Below are 14,703 nucleotides of genomic sequence, written 5' to 3' on the forward strand. Positions count from 1 at the left end.
CTGGAGGAGAACTGTCTGGCTGGGAGGAGCATCTGGTTCAGCATGGAGGAGGACAGAGGGAGACAAGTGATGGAGGAGTGATGGAGGAAGAGAGAGGGAGACAAGTGATGGAGGAGGAGAGAGGGAGACAAGTGATGGAGGAGGAGAGAGAGGGAGACAAGTGATGGAGGAAGAGAGAGGGAGACAAGTGATGGAGGAGGAGAGAGAGGGAGAGAAGTGATGGAGAGAGAGAGGGAGAGAAGTGATGGAGGATGGAGGAGAGAGGGAGACAAGTGATGGAGGAGGAGAGAGAGGGAGAGAAGTGATGGAGGAGTGATGGAGGAGAGGGAGAGAAGTGATGGAGGAGGAGAGAGGGAGAGAAGTGATGGAGGAGGAGGAGAGAGGGAGAGAAGTGATGGAGGAGGAGAGAGGGAGAGAAGTGATGGAGGAGGGAGAGGGAGAGAAGTGATGTGATGGAGGAGAGAGAGGGAGAGAAGTGATGGAGGAGGAGAGAGAGGGAGAGAAGTGATGGAGGAGGAGAGAGAGGGAGAGAAGTGATGGAGGAGGAGAGAGGGAGAGAAGTGATGGAGGAGGAGAGAGGGAGAGAAGTGATGAGGATGAGGTGTGTAAGGGGCATTAAGCAGGTCTGTGTGCCCGATGTCAGTGTCCTCGCTGGGGTTCACGAAAGCAGAGGGGTGGGGGGGGCAGTGACTGTTCTGGGTGTGCCAGGGGCAACAAAATCCCTCCTTCCCCCCTCTCCTCCTCCATCCCCGTCTCATCTCCTCCTCCTCCATCCATGAGCACGGCTGAACGCTCTCTGAGTTGTGTGTGTGTGTGTGTGTGTGTGTGTGTGTGTGAGAGAGAGTGTGTGTGTGTCATCCACCCTGTTACAACAGCATGAGCTTGTTACTTAGCAGAGATCAGTTGATGTCAAAGAGGCAGAGCATCAGTCTGTGTGTTTTGATTGGCTGGTTGGATGGATGGAGTTGCTAGCGGATGACGAGGTCCTTGTCCTGCCTTTTGATTGGTTGATTGTGTAAGAGTCCAGGCATCCGATGGGTTGACTGGTTGTTTCAGTAAGCGTCCTCCAGGTATTGAAGTGTGTGTTGGTGTGTGGTATGGTGTGTGTGTTGGTGTGTGGTATGGTTAGGGCCGTGCATGGTTTAACCCTCCAGGGTGGTGATGGTGGTGGTGATGGGGGCAGAGGGACTCATCGAGGGGCTGCTGACTGGAGGCCACTGGGGGTGACACGAGAGAGAGCCTGGAGACGACAGAGAGGGCAGAGAGATAGAGAAGTTAGTACAGTAGCCATAGATAGTGACATTACACATTAGAAAAGGGGACTTGGAGGGATTTAAGAGGTCGAACACAACACACGGAGGGAGGGAGGGAGGGACAGCCCTCAAATATTACAGTTTACAAACATCCAGGTTATAGAGCCAGCCAGCCAGGCTCCGTAAGAAGCATCTCAAGGTCCTGGAGTGGCCTAGCCAGTCTCCAGACCTGAACCCAATAGAAAATCTTTGGAGGGAGCTGAAAGTGCGTATTGCCCAGCGACAGCCCCGAAACCTGAAGGATCTGGAGAAGGTCTGTATGGAGGAGTGGGCCAAAATCCCTGCTGCAGTGTGTGCAAACCTGGTCAAGAACTACAGGAAACGTATGATCTCTGTAATTGCAAACAAAGGTTTCTGTACCAAATATTAAGCTCTGCTTTTCTGATGTATCAAATACTTATGTCATGCAATCAAATGCAAATGAATCACTTAAAAATCATACAATGTGATTTTCTGGATTTTTGTTTTAGATTCCGTCTCTCACAGTTGAAGTGTACCTATGATAAAAAATTACAGACCTCTACATGCTTTGTAAGTAGGAAAACCTGCAAAATCGGCAGTGTATCAAATACTTGTTCTCGCCATTGTATATGGGGCAGCAGCCTCTAATGTGTAGGGTTACATAACAGGGTGGAAGCCGGCTAGTGATGGCTATTTAACAGTCTGATGACCTTGAGATAGAAGCTGCTGTCGGGCATTTTTACAAAAATTTAACCAAATTCTTATTTACAATGACGGCCTACACCGGCCAAACCCGGATGATGCTGGGACAATTGTGCGCCGCCCTATGGGACTCCTAATCACAGCCGGTTACGATACAACCTGGAAATCGAACCAGAGTGTCTGTAATGAGGCCTCACTACAGACCGCTGTGACACTCGGGAGACCCCTAGGGCTAACATCTAAAAGCAGACCAATAACATCAATAACATCTGCTAAATATGTGACCAATAACATCTGTTAAATATGTGACTGTTAAATATGTGACCAATAACATCTGTTAAATATGTGACCAATAACATCTGTTAAATATGACCAATAACATCTGTTAAATATGTGACCAATAACATCTGTTAAATATGTGACCAATAACATCTGTTAAATATGTGTAACATGGACATCTGTTAAAATAACATCTGTTAAATATGTGACCAATAACATCTGTTAAATATGTGACCAATAACATCTGTTAAATATGTGACCAATAACATCTGTTAAATATGTGACCAATAACATCTGTTAAATATGACCAATAACATCTGTTAAATATGTGACCAATAACATCTGTTAAATATGTGACCAATAACATCTGTTAAATATGTGACCAATAACATCTGTTAAATATGTGACCAATAACATCTGTTAAATATGTGACCAATAACATCTGTTAAATATGTATGACCAATAACATCTGTTAAATATGACCAATAACATCTGTTAAATATGACCAATAACATCTGTTAAATATGACCAATAACATCTGTTAAATATGTGACCATCTGTTAAATATGTGACCATAACATCTGTTAAATATGTGACCAATAACATCTGTTAAATATGTGACCAATAACATCTGTTAAATATGTATGGACCAATAACATCTGTTAAATATGTGACCAATAACATCTGTTAAATATGTGTTAAATATGTGACCAATAACATCTGTTAAATATGTGACCAATAACATCTGTTAAATATGACCAATAACATCTGTTAAATATGTGACCAATAACATCTGTTAAATATGTGACCAATAACATCTGTTAAATATGTGACCAATAACATCTGTTAAATATCTGACCAATAACATCTGTTAAATATGTGACCAATAACATCTGTTAAATATGTGACCAATAACATCTGTTAAATATGACCAATAACATCTGTTAAATATGTATGGACCAATAACATCTGTTAAATATGTGACCAATAACATCTGTTAAATATGTGACCAATAACATCTGTTAAATATGTGACCAATAACATCTGTTAAATATGTGGACCAATAACATGGACCAATAACATCTGTTAAAATATGTGACCAATAACATCTGTTAAATATGTGTAACATCTGTTAAATATGTGACATCTGTTAAATATGTGACCAATAACATCTGTTAAATATGACCAATAACATCTGTTAAATATGTGTATGGACCAATAACATCTGTTAAATATGTGTATGGACCAATAACATCTGTTAAATATGTGACCAATAACATCTGTTAAATATGTGTATGGACCAATAACATCTGTTAAATATGTGACCAATAACATCTGTTAAATATGTGACCACTAACATCTGTTAAATATGTGTCCAATAACATCTGCTAAATATGGACCAATAACATCTGTTAAATATGTGACCAATAACATCTGTTAAATATGTGACCAATAACATCTGTTAAATATGTGACCAATAACATCTGTTAAATATGTGACCAATAACATCTGATTTGATAAATCTGCAACAGGATTGTGGTGAGGACTGAGGCTGTTAAATATGGCTGTTAAATATGTGTATGGCCTAACATCCTCCAATAGAGGGCGAGAAGGGGCCATGAGTGACCAAGAGAACAAAAGAACCAAAACAGACACTGTTGTCTTGTACATCATGGTCTTTCTATAAGCTGACTGAAGGATGTATGAACGTGACTAGAGGACCAGTGATTATGACTCTAGACAGGAAGAGAGTCGAACTGAACATCCAGTGGGCGGCAGGGTAGCCAGCCTAGTGGTTAGAGGCAGGACCAATAACATCTAGTGGTTAGAGGCAGGGTAGACCAATAGCCTAGTGGTTAGAGGCAGGGACCAATAACATCTAGTGGTTAGAGGCAGGGTAGCCAATAGCCTAGTGGTTAGAGGCAGGGCAGCCTAGTGGTTAGAGGCAGGGCAGCCTAGTGGTTAGAGGCAGGGCAGTCTAGTGGTTAGAGGCAGGGCAGCAGGGTAGCCTAGTGGTTAGAGGCAGGTTAGAGGCAGGGCAGCCTAGTGGTTAGAGGCAGGGTAGCCTAGTGGTTAGAGGCAGGGTAGCCTAGTGGTTAGAGGCAGTGGCAGTCCTAGTGGTTAGAGGCAGGGTAGAGTGGTTAGAGGCAGGGTAGCCAGCCTAGTGGTCCAGAGCAGCCAGGGTTAGAGCCAGCCTAGTGGTTAGAGGCAGGGCAGCCTAGTGGTTAGAGGCAGGGCAGCCTAGTGGTTAGAGGCAGGGCAGCCTAGTGGTTAGAGGCAGGGCAGCCTAGTGGTTAGAGGCAGGGGCCAGCCTAGTGGTTAGAGGCAGGGCAGCCTAGTGGTTAGAGGCAGGGCAGCCTAGTGGTTAGAGGCCAGCCTAGTGGTTAGAGGCAGGGTAGCAGCCTAGTGGTTAGAGGCAGGGCCAGCCTAGTGGTTAGAGGCAGGGCAGCCTAGTGGTTAGAGGCAGGGCAGCCTAGTGGTTAGAGGCAGGGTAGCCTAGTGGTTAGAGGCAGGGCAGCCTAGTGGTTAGAGGCAGGGTAGCCTAGTGGTTAGAGGCAGGGCAGCCTAGTGGTTAGAGGCAGGGCAGCCTAGTGGTTAGAGGCAGGGTAGCCTAGTGGTTAGAGGCAGGGCAGGGTAGCCTAGTGGTTAGAGGCAGGGTAGCCTAGTGGTTACAGGCAGGGTAGCCTAGTGGTTAGAGGCAGGGTAGCCTAGTGGTTAGAGGCAGGGTAGCCTAGTGGTTAGAGCGTTGGGCCAGAAACTGAAAGGTTGCTAGATCATATCCCCGAGCTGACAAAGTAAATATCTGTCGTTCTGCCCCTGAACAAGCCAGTTAACCCACTGTTCCTAGGCCGTCATTGTAAATAAGAATTTGTTCTTAACTGACTTTCCTAGGTAAATAAAGGTCAAATATATATGTTTAAATGCTTAGGGCGTTTGCCCTAAGTCCATTCAATAAGGAGGGCAGGTTGCACACACACTCTCTCTTTAGTTTGAGAACATCAAACTGAAATGAAAGTTTGGATGAGGGTGTTTGGATGCAGCAGGTAGATTATAGTTAATGCATTATTTCTGTATAAACGCAGTCAGGCATTTGGCAGTGGCTGTTACATACAGAAACCCAAGCAGAGACCTTACAGAAACCCCAGCCATCTCAGAGAAACCCAAGCAGAGAAACCCAAGCAGAGAACTTACAGAAACCCCAGCCATCTCAGAGAAACCCAAGCAGAGACCTTACAGAAACCCCAGCCATCTCAGAGAAACCCAAGCAGAGACCTTACAGAAACCCCAGCCATCTCAGAGAAACCCAAGCAGAGAAACCCAGAACTTACATCTCAGAGAACTTACAGAAACCCCAGCAGAGAAACCCAACCTTACAGAAACCCCAGCCATCTCAGAGACACCAAGCAGAAACCCCAGAGAACCACCCCAGCCAGAGAACTTACAGAAACCCCAGCCATCTCAGAGAACTTACAGAAACCCCAGCCATCTCAGAGAACTTACAGAAACCCCAGCCATCTCAGAGAACTTACAGAAACCCCAGCCATCTCAGAGAACTTACAGAAACCCCAGCCATCTCAGAGAACTTACAGAAACCCCCCAGCCATCTCAGAGAACTTACAGAAACCCCAGCCATCTCAGAGAACTTACAGAAACCCCAGCCATCTCAGAGAACTTACAGAAACCCCAGCCATCTCAGAGAACTTACAGAAACCCCAGCCATCTCAGAGAACTTACAGAAAACATCAAAGTGGAAGAAAAATTATAACTTGTATTTTAATTTTTTATTAAATGGAAAACAACACACTAATACATACTGATTAGATAAGTACTCAACCTCCTGAGTCAATACCTGTTGGAATCACCTTTGACAGTGACCTGGGAGCAGGCGAGAGAGACTATTGGGAGCCTTTCTGGGTGAGTCTCTGAGTTTCGCACACCTGGATTGTACAAATATTTGCACATTATTCTTTCTAAAATTCTTCAAGCTCTGACAAGTTGGTTGTTGATCATTGCTCGACAGCTATTTTCAAGTCCTGCCATAGATGTTCAAGCTGATTTAAGTCAAAACTGTAACTCGGCCACTCAGGAACAGTCAATGTCATCTTGGTAAGCACCTCCAGTGTATATTTGGCCTTGTGTTTTATTGTCCTGCTGAAAGGTGAATTCATGAATGGATAGCTTAAACCAAACACTACCTAACAAAGGATATTGTCTGGGTCAGTGAAGGTCTACCTTAAAACTTATGTTATATAGCCCATATCATACAGTCTTGTAAGGTCATAAGGTGAACCAGACCTAGTTAAGGAGGGCTGAGGTCAAGTACAGGGGTTATGAACTATTTTACAAGGGCATGAGGGTTCAGAGATGGTTAGAATCCTTGTTCTAGAGAACTTGAATTCCTATTAATTGGGGAATGCAGAACATGGAAAGAATGTGGAACTGAATCTGTGGATAGAACTCCATCTCTTCTTTATTACATCACCAAGAGTTCCAGAATGGAATGTTTCTGGTCCTCCAGAAGCAGAGTTTCCAGAGTGGAGCCTTACGGGGTGTATCTACTATGGCATACTCTGGATCTCTGAGTGTAAAATACCTTTTCACCTGTCTAATTCTTTCAGGTTCAGTATCAGATGAAGGAGAGGAGACATGGAGGATCAAGGTGTATCACTATGGTATTCTAGACCTGAGTCATACTATATATAGACTGGCTAGAGACTATTGAGAAGTGACCTGTTTCTATATGGGGGGTTGGGTGAGGTTGGGAGCTGTTCAGTCTAAAGAGGTATGGTGACAGTGTGGATATTTTAGTCAGACGTAGCCTAACCCATAGATATTTATATAGGGGGGGAGACTATTAGCCTAACCCATAGATATTTATATAGGGGGAGAGGTTGGGAGCTAACCCATAGATATTTATAAGGGGGTATGACGTAGCCTAACCCATAGATATTTATATAAGACGTAGCCTAACCCATAGATATTTATATAGGGGGGGGCATAGCCTAACCCATAGATATTTATATAGGGGGGGGAGACGTAGCCTAACCCATCGATATTTATATAGGGGGTGTAAATAGTCTTTAGACTATCAAGACATAGAAATATCTATGGGTTAGGCTACAAAGGGGGAGACGTAGCATAAAGGCGTCAGCATGCTCCCATCCATCTGGAGCCTAGCTGAACTCAGCTGAACCCAATGAGTGTGCTCACATACTCCCTTAAAAAAAAAACTTTGCTTGAATAACGAGAAAAAAGCGGCAATAGTACTGTTTGTCCATGTCGAGACGCCGTAGCCAGATTTCTGTCATAAATTTAAGGTTTTTTTTTGCCAAGGAGTTCTTAGCGTAACTTCACATCTAAGATCGGTGGAGTATTTCTCAATGAAAGAAATGTGCATGAAAATATCTCTCTCTCTCTCAAAAGTAGTGCACGACATAGTGAACAGGGTGCCATTTGGGATACCAACGGTGACTCACCGGGTGCAGCTAGCCAGCCATTCACACCAGGACGTGACAAGCTGCTACTTCCTCAGATGATGATGGAAGGAAATGCTATTCTGAGTTGGTGAGAGGAGGAGGGGGGAGACAACCGAGTGTGAGGTAAAACTGGCTAATAGCACATCACCTAGAGGTGTGTTCCAAATGGGATCCTATTCCACATACATTCAGGAAGTATTCAGACACCTTCCCCCTTTATACACATTTTATTACATTACATTACTCTTATTCTAAAATGGATGAAATTAAATGTGTTCCTCATCAATCTACCCATTAATGACGAAGACACAAATACAAAAAAACAGAAATACCTTATTTACATAAGTATTCAGATTCAAAATTGAGCTCAGGTGCATCCTGTTTCCATTGATCATCCTCTCGCTCTAACCACTAGGCTACTAAATTGAGCTCAGGTGCATCCTGTTTCCATTGATCATCCTCTCGCTCTAACCACTAGGTTACTAAATTGAGCTCAGGTGCATCCGGTTTCCATTGATCATCCTCTCGCTCTAACCACTCCAGGCTACTAAATTGAGCTCAGGTGCATCCTGTTTCCATTGATCATCCTCTCGCTCTAACCACTAGGTTACTAAATTGAGCTCAGGTGCATCCGGTTTCCATTGATCATCCTCTCGCTCTAACCACTAGGTTACTAAATTGAGCTCAGGTGCATCCTGTTTCCATTGATCATCCTTGAGATGTTTCTACAACTTCCATTGACTGGACATGATTTGGAAAGGCACACACCTGTCTATATAAAGGTCTCACAGTTGACAGTGCATGACAGAGCAAAAACCAAGCCATGAGGTCTAAGGAATTGTCCGTAGAGCTCCAAGACAGGATTGTGTCGAGGCACGGTTCTGGGGAAGGGTACCAAAACATTTCTGCAGCATTGAAGGTCCCTAAGAACACAGTGGCTTCCATCATTCTTAAATGGAAGAAGTTTGGAACCACGAAGACTCTTCCTAGAGCTGGCCGCCCGGCCAAACTGAGCAGTTGTGGAAGACGGGCCTTGGTCTGGGAGGTGACCAAGACCTCGATAGTCAGGTTCTCCCATCTCCACAGAGGAACTTCCAGAGTGGCCAAACGGAAGCCACTCCTCAGTAAAAGGCACATGATAGCCCGCTTAGAGTTTGCCAAAAGGCACCTAAAGACTCTCAGACCACAAAAAAACAAGATTATCTGATCTGATGAAACCAAGATTGAAGTCTTTGGACTGAATGCCAAGCTTCACATCTGGTGGAAACCTGGCACCATCCCTACCGGAGAAGCATGGTTGTGGCAGCATCATGTGGGGATGTTTTTCAGCGGCATGGACTGGGAGTCCAGTCAGGATTGAGGGAATATATAAACAGAGCAAAGTACAGAGATCCTTGATGAAAACCTGCTCCAGAGAGATCAGGAACTCAGACTGGGGTGAAGGTTCACCTTCCAACAGGACAACAACCCTAAGCACACAGCCAAGAAAATGCAGGAGTGGCTTCGGGACAAGTCACTGAATGTCCTTGAGTGGCCCAGCCAGAGCCTAGACTTGAACATGATTTAACATCTCTGGAGAGACCTGAAGATAGCTGTGCAGCAACACTTCTCATCCAACCTGACAGAGCTTGAGAGGATCTCCAGAGCAGAATGGGAGAAACTCCCCAAATACAGGTGTGCCAAGTTTGTAGTGTCATACCCAAGAAGACTCAATGCTGTAATCACTGCCAAAGTCACTTCAACAAAGTATTGAGTAAAGGGTCTGAATACTTATCAAAATTACTTTGTCATTATGGGGTATTGTGATGTCATTACAGGGTATTGTGATGTCATTACGGGGTTGTCATTACGGGGTATTGTAATGTCATTACGGGGTATTGTAACGTCAGCACAATAACTGTTCGTCGGGAGTTTCCATGGTGAAGAGATGGGTTTCCATGGTGAAGAGATGGGTTTCCATGGTGAAGAGATGGGCTTCCATGGTGAAGAGATGGGTTTCCATGGTGAAGAGATGGGTTTCCATGGCCGAGCAGTCGCACACAAGCCTAAGATCACCGTGCACAGTACCAAGCGTCAGCTGGAATGGTGTAAAGCTCGCCGCCATTAGTCTCTGGAGCAGTGGAAACACGTTCTCTGGAGTGATGAATAACGATTCACCATTCTTTATTCATGGCTGTGTTCATAGGCAAAATTGTGAGTGAGCCCACTTCCTTGGCTGAGAAGCAACCCCACACATGAATGGTCTCAGGACTGATGGTAACGCTCACCTTGTCTTCTCCGGACAGGCTTTTTTCCGGATGCCCCAAACAATCGGAAAGGGGACTCATCTGAGAAAATGACTTTACCCTAGTCCTCAGCAGTCCAATCCCTGTACCTTTTGCAGAATATCAGTCTGTCCCTGATGTTTTTCCTGGAGAGAAGTGGCTTCTTTGCTGCCCTTCTTGACACCAGGCCATCCTCAAAGTCTTCTCCTCACTGTGTGTGCAGATGCACTCACACCTGCCTGCTGCCATTCCTGAGCAAGCTCTGTACTGGTGGTGCCCCGATCCCGCAGCTGAATCAACTTTAGGAGACGGTCCTGGCGCTTGCTGGACTTTCTTGGGCTCCCTGAAGCCTTCTTCACAACAATTGAAACGCTCTCCTTGAAGTTCTTGATGATCCGATAAATGGTTGATTTAGGTGCAATCTTACTGGCAGCAATATCTTTGCCTGTGAAGCCCTTTTTGTGCAAAGCAATGATGATGGCACGTGTTTCCTTGCAGGTAACCATGGATGACAGAGGAAGAACAATGATTCCAAGCACCACCCTCCTTTTGAAGCTTCCAGTCTGTTATTCGAACTCAATCAGCATGACAGAGTGATCTCCAGCCTTGTCCTCATCAACACTCACACCTGTGTTAACGAGAGAATCACTGACATGATGTCAGCTGGTCCTTTTGTGGCAGGGCTGAAATGCAGTGGAAATGTTTTTGGGGGAATTCGGTTCATTTGCATGGCAAAGAGGGACTTTGCAATTAATTGCAATTCATCTGATCACTCTTCATAACATTCTGGAGTATATGCAAATTGCCATCATACAAACTGAGGCAGCAGACTTTGTGAAATTCATATTTGTGTCATTCTCAAAACTTTTGGCCACGACTGTAGACGATTCTGTGCTTCCAACTTTGTGGCAACAGTTTGGGGAAGGCCCTTTCCTGTTTCAGCATGACAATGTCCCCCTGCACAAAGCCAGGTCCATACAGAAATGGTTTCTCGAGATCTGTGTGGAAGAACTTGACTGGCCTGCACAGAGCCCTGACCTCAACTCCATCAAACACCTTTGGGATTAATTGGAACGTCGACTGCGAGTCAGGCCTAATCACCCAACATCATTTATGCTCATGGGTCAATGGAAGCAAGTCCCCGCAGCAATGTTCCAACATCTAGTGGAAAGCCTTCCCAGAAGAGTGGAGGCTGTTATAGCAGCAAATGTTCCAACATCTAGTGGAAAGCCTTCCCAGAAGAGTGGAGGCTGTTATAGCAGCAATGTTCCAACATCTAGTGGAAGGCCTTCCCAGAAGAGTGGAGGCTGTTATAGCAGCAATGTTCCAACATCTAGTGGAAAGCCTTCCCAGAAGAGTGGAGGCTGTTATAGCAGCAATGTTCCAACATCTAGTGGAAAGCCTTCCCAGAAGAGTGGAGGCTGTTATAGCAGCAATGTTCCAACATCTAGTGGAGATCCTTCCCAGAAGTGTGGAGGCTGTTATAGCAGCAAAGGGGGGGACCAACTCCATATTAATGACCATGATTTTGGAATTGAATGTTTGACGAGCACGTGTCCACATACTTTTGATCATGTAGTGTACGATTATGAATCTTGGACACCCATTTTGTTGAAAAATAAAAACAATGATTTATTAGTTACCGTGGTTACCTGTCCTAGACCTTCATAAACCCCATCATATTAACACGACACAGCATGACCCCTCTCACCCTGTTCATGCCAACAGACAGCCAGCTTAGCCATATGGTATTACCAGTCACACACCTACCATGACTGTTCGTCATGAGGGTCTGTATAAACTAAACTAGCTAGATGTCCACAGATTCTTTGATTGGAGAGGTGCCTTGTTTTGACCCAAAAACGTTATGAACAAACACAGAATATCGAGTCAAAATCCCCTTTTTTTCCCCTCCACTGCTTATTCACAGAGTTTCAGAGCCGATCTCTGAGCCTCACCCAGAACTTTAGTTTACTGTAATTCTACACATTTTGCCATGTTCTTATGCTATCTGAGTGACTGAAACATACGGAACTAAAGTGTTTTCATTTCGGATTCTAGAACTAGAATGTCTAGTTTTTAGAACACTTGATTGTTAGTTCTCAAAGACGATCTCATGTTAAATATATATATCAGTCTGTTATCTTTTCGACACACTTCACATCTGGTTTTAGTCCTTTTAAGTTGCATTTATTGTCTTCTTCAGTGGTGGCCCGCCACTGCTAAAAATGAATATAGGGGAAACACTGCAACATTACAGCCATGTTTTTATGAGGCCCGTGAAAAGGTCTCACATTCCTGTGTGACTGTTTGTGGACGCCCTGCGGTGTGGATCGTTAAAGTGTCATCAGAGAGAGTTGAAAAGGAATGAAGAACAATTAAAACAAGGCTAGAAACATGATGACGTTTTCAGACCTGTGAGAAGTGTGTGTCTAACCTGAGGTGGACATACAGGGTGTTGTGTGTGTCTAACCTGAGGTGGACATACAGGGTGTTGTGTGTGTCTAACCTGAGGTGGACATACAGGGTGTTGTGTGTGTCTAACCTGAGGTGGACATACAGGGTGTTGTGTGTGTCTAACCTGAGGTGGACATACTGAGGGGTGTTGTGTGTGTCTAACCTGAGGTGGACATACAGGGTGTTGTGTGTGTCTAACCTGAGGTGGACATACAGGGTGTTGTGTGTGTCTAACCTGAGGTGGACATACAGGGTGTTGTGTGTGTCTAACCTGTGGTGGACATACAGGGTGTGTGTGTGTCTAACCTGTGAGGTGGACATACAGGGTGTTGTGTGTGTCTAACCTGAGGTGGACATACAGGTGGTGTTGTGTGTGTCTAACCTGAGGTGGACATACAGGGTGTTGTGTGTGTCTAACCTGAGGTGGACATACAGGGTGTTGTGTGTGTCTAACCTGAGGTGGACATAGGGTGTTGTGTGTGTCTAACCTGAGGTGGACATACAGGGTGTTGTGTGTGTCTAACCTGAGGTGGTGGACATACAGGGTGTTGTGTGTGTCTAACCTGAGGTGGAGGTGGAACCATGGACATACAGGGTGTTGTGTGTGTCTAACCTGAGGTGGACTGTCTAACCTGAGGTGGACATAGGGTGTTGTGTGTGTCTAAGGGTGGACATACAGGGTGTTGTGTGTGTCTAACCTGAGGTGGACATACAGGGTGTTGTGTGTGTCTAACCTGAGGTGGACATACAGGGTGTTGTGTGTGTCTAACCTGAGGTGGACATACAGGGTGTTGTGTGTGTCTAACCTGAGGTGGACATACAGGGTGTTGTGTGTGTCTAACCTGAGGTGGACATACAGGGTGTTGTGTGTGTCTAACCTGGAGGGTGTTGTGGACATGGACATACAGGGTGTTGTGTGTGTCTAACCTGAGGTGGACATACAGGGTGTTGTGTGTGTCTAACCTGAGGTGGACATACAGGGTGTTGTGTGTGTAACCTGAGGTGGACATACAGGGTGTTGTGTGTGTCTAACCTGGTGGACATACAGGGTGTTGTGTGTGTCTAACCTGAGGTGGACATAACCAGGTGGACATACAGGGTGTTGTGTGTGTCTAACCTGAGGTGGACATACAGGGTGTTGTGTGTGTCTAACCTGAGGTGGACATACAGGGTGTTGTGTGTGTCTAACCTGAGGTGGACATACAGGGGTGTTGTGTGTGTCTAACCTGAGGTGGACATACAGGGTGTTGTGTGTGTCTAACCTGAGGTGGACATACAGGGTGTTGTGTGTGTCTAACCTGAGGTGGACATACAGGGTGTTGTGTGTGTCTAACCTGGACAGGGTGGTGGACATGGACACAGGGTGTTGTGTGTGTCTAACCTGAGGTGGACATACAGGGTGTTGTGTGTGTCTAACCTGAGGTGGACATACAGGGTGTTGTGTGTGTCTAACCTGAGGTGGACATACAGGGTGTTGTGTGTGTCTAACCTGAGGTGGACATACAGGGTGTTGTGTGTGTCTAACCTGAGGTGGACATACAGGGTGTTGTGTGTGTCTAACCTGAGGTGGACATACAGGGTGTTGTGTGTGTCTAACCTGAGGTGGACATACAGGGTGTTGTGTGTGTCTAACCTGAGGTGGACATACAGGGTGTTGTGTGTGTCTAACCTGAGGTGGACATACAGGGTGTTGTGTGTGTCTAACCTGAGGTGGACATACAGGGTGTTGTGTGTGTCTAACCTGAGGTGGACATACAGGGTGTTGTGTGTGTCTAACCTGAGGTGGACATACAGGGTGTGTGTGTGTCTAACCTGAGGTGGACTAACTAGCCTGAGGTGGACATACAGGGTGTTGTGTGTGTCTAACCTGTGGTGGACCAGGGTGTTGTGTGTGTCTAACCTGGTGGACATACAGGGTGTTGTGTGTGTCTAACCTGAGGTGGACATACAGGGTGTTGTGTGTGTAACCTAACCTGTCTAACCTGAGGTGGACATACAGGGTGTTGTGTGTGTCTAACCTGAGGTGGACATACAGGGTGTTGTGTGTGTCTAACCTGAGGTGGACATACAGGGTGTTGTGTGTGTCTAACCTGAGGTGGAGGGTGTTGTGTGGACAGGTGGACAGGGTGTTGTGTGTGTCTAACCTGAGGTGGACATACAGGGTTCTAACCTGGTGGTGGTGTGTCTAACCTGAGGTGGACATACAGGGTGTTGTGTGTGTCTAACCTGAGGTGGACATACAGGGTGTTG

At 45.4% G+C, this 14,703-nt stretch overlaps 1 long non-coding RNA gene across 1 annotated transcript; it reads right to left on the minus strand.

Moving 5' to 3' along the window:
• Positions 1 to 472: 472 nt before the first annotated feature.
• Positions 473 to 14,703, minus strand: LOC121843952. The gene is made up of 3 exons (XR_006081813.1): positions 14,644 to 14,703; positions 12,760 to 12,797; positions 473 to 1,240 (listed from the first exon to the last, which is right to left on the minus strand). It is a non-coding gene; the product is annotated as an uncharacterized LOC121843952 (long non-coding RNA).

The sequence above is a fragment of the Oncorhynchus tshawytscha genome, unplaced genomic scaffold (assembly GCF_018296145.1).
Source record: "Oncorhynchus tshawytscha isolate Ot180627B unplaced genomic scaffold, Otsh_v2.0 Un_contig_4773_pilon_pilon, whole genome shotgun sequence".
In the NCBI taxonomy this organism is placed as follows: Eukaryota; Metazoa; Chordata; class Actinopteri; order Salmoniformes; family Salmonidae; genus Oncorhynchus; species Oncorhynchus tshawytscha.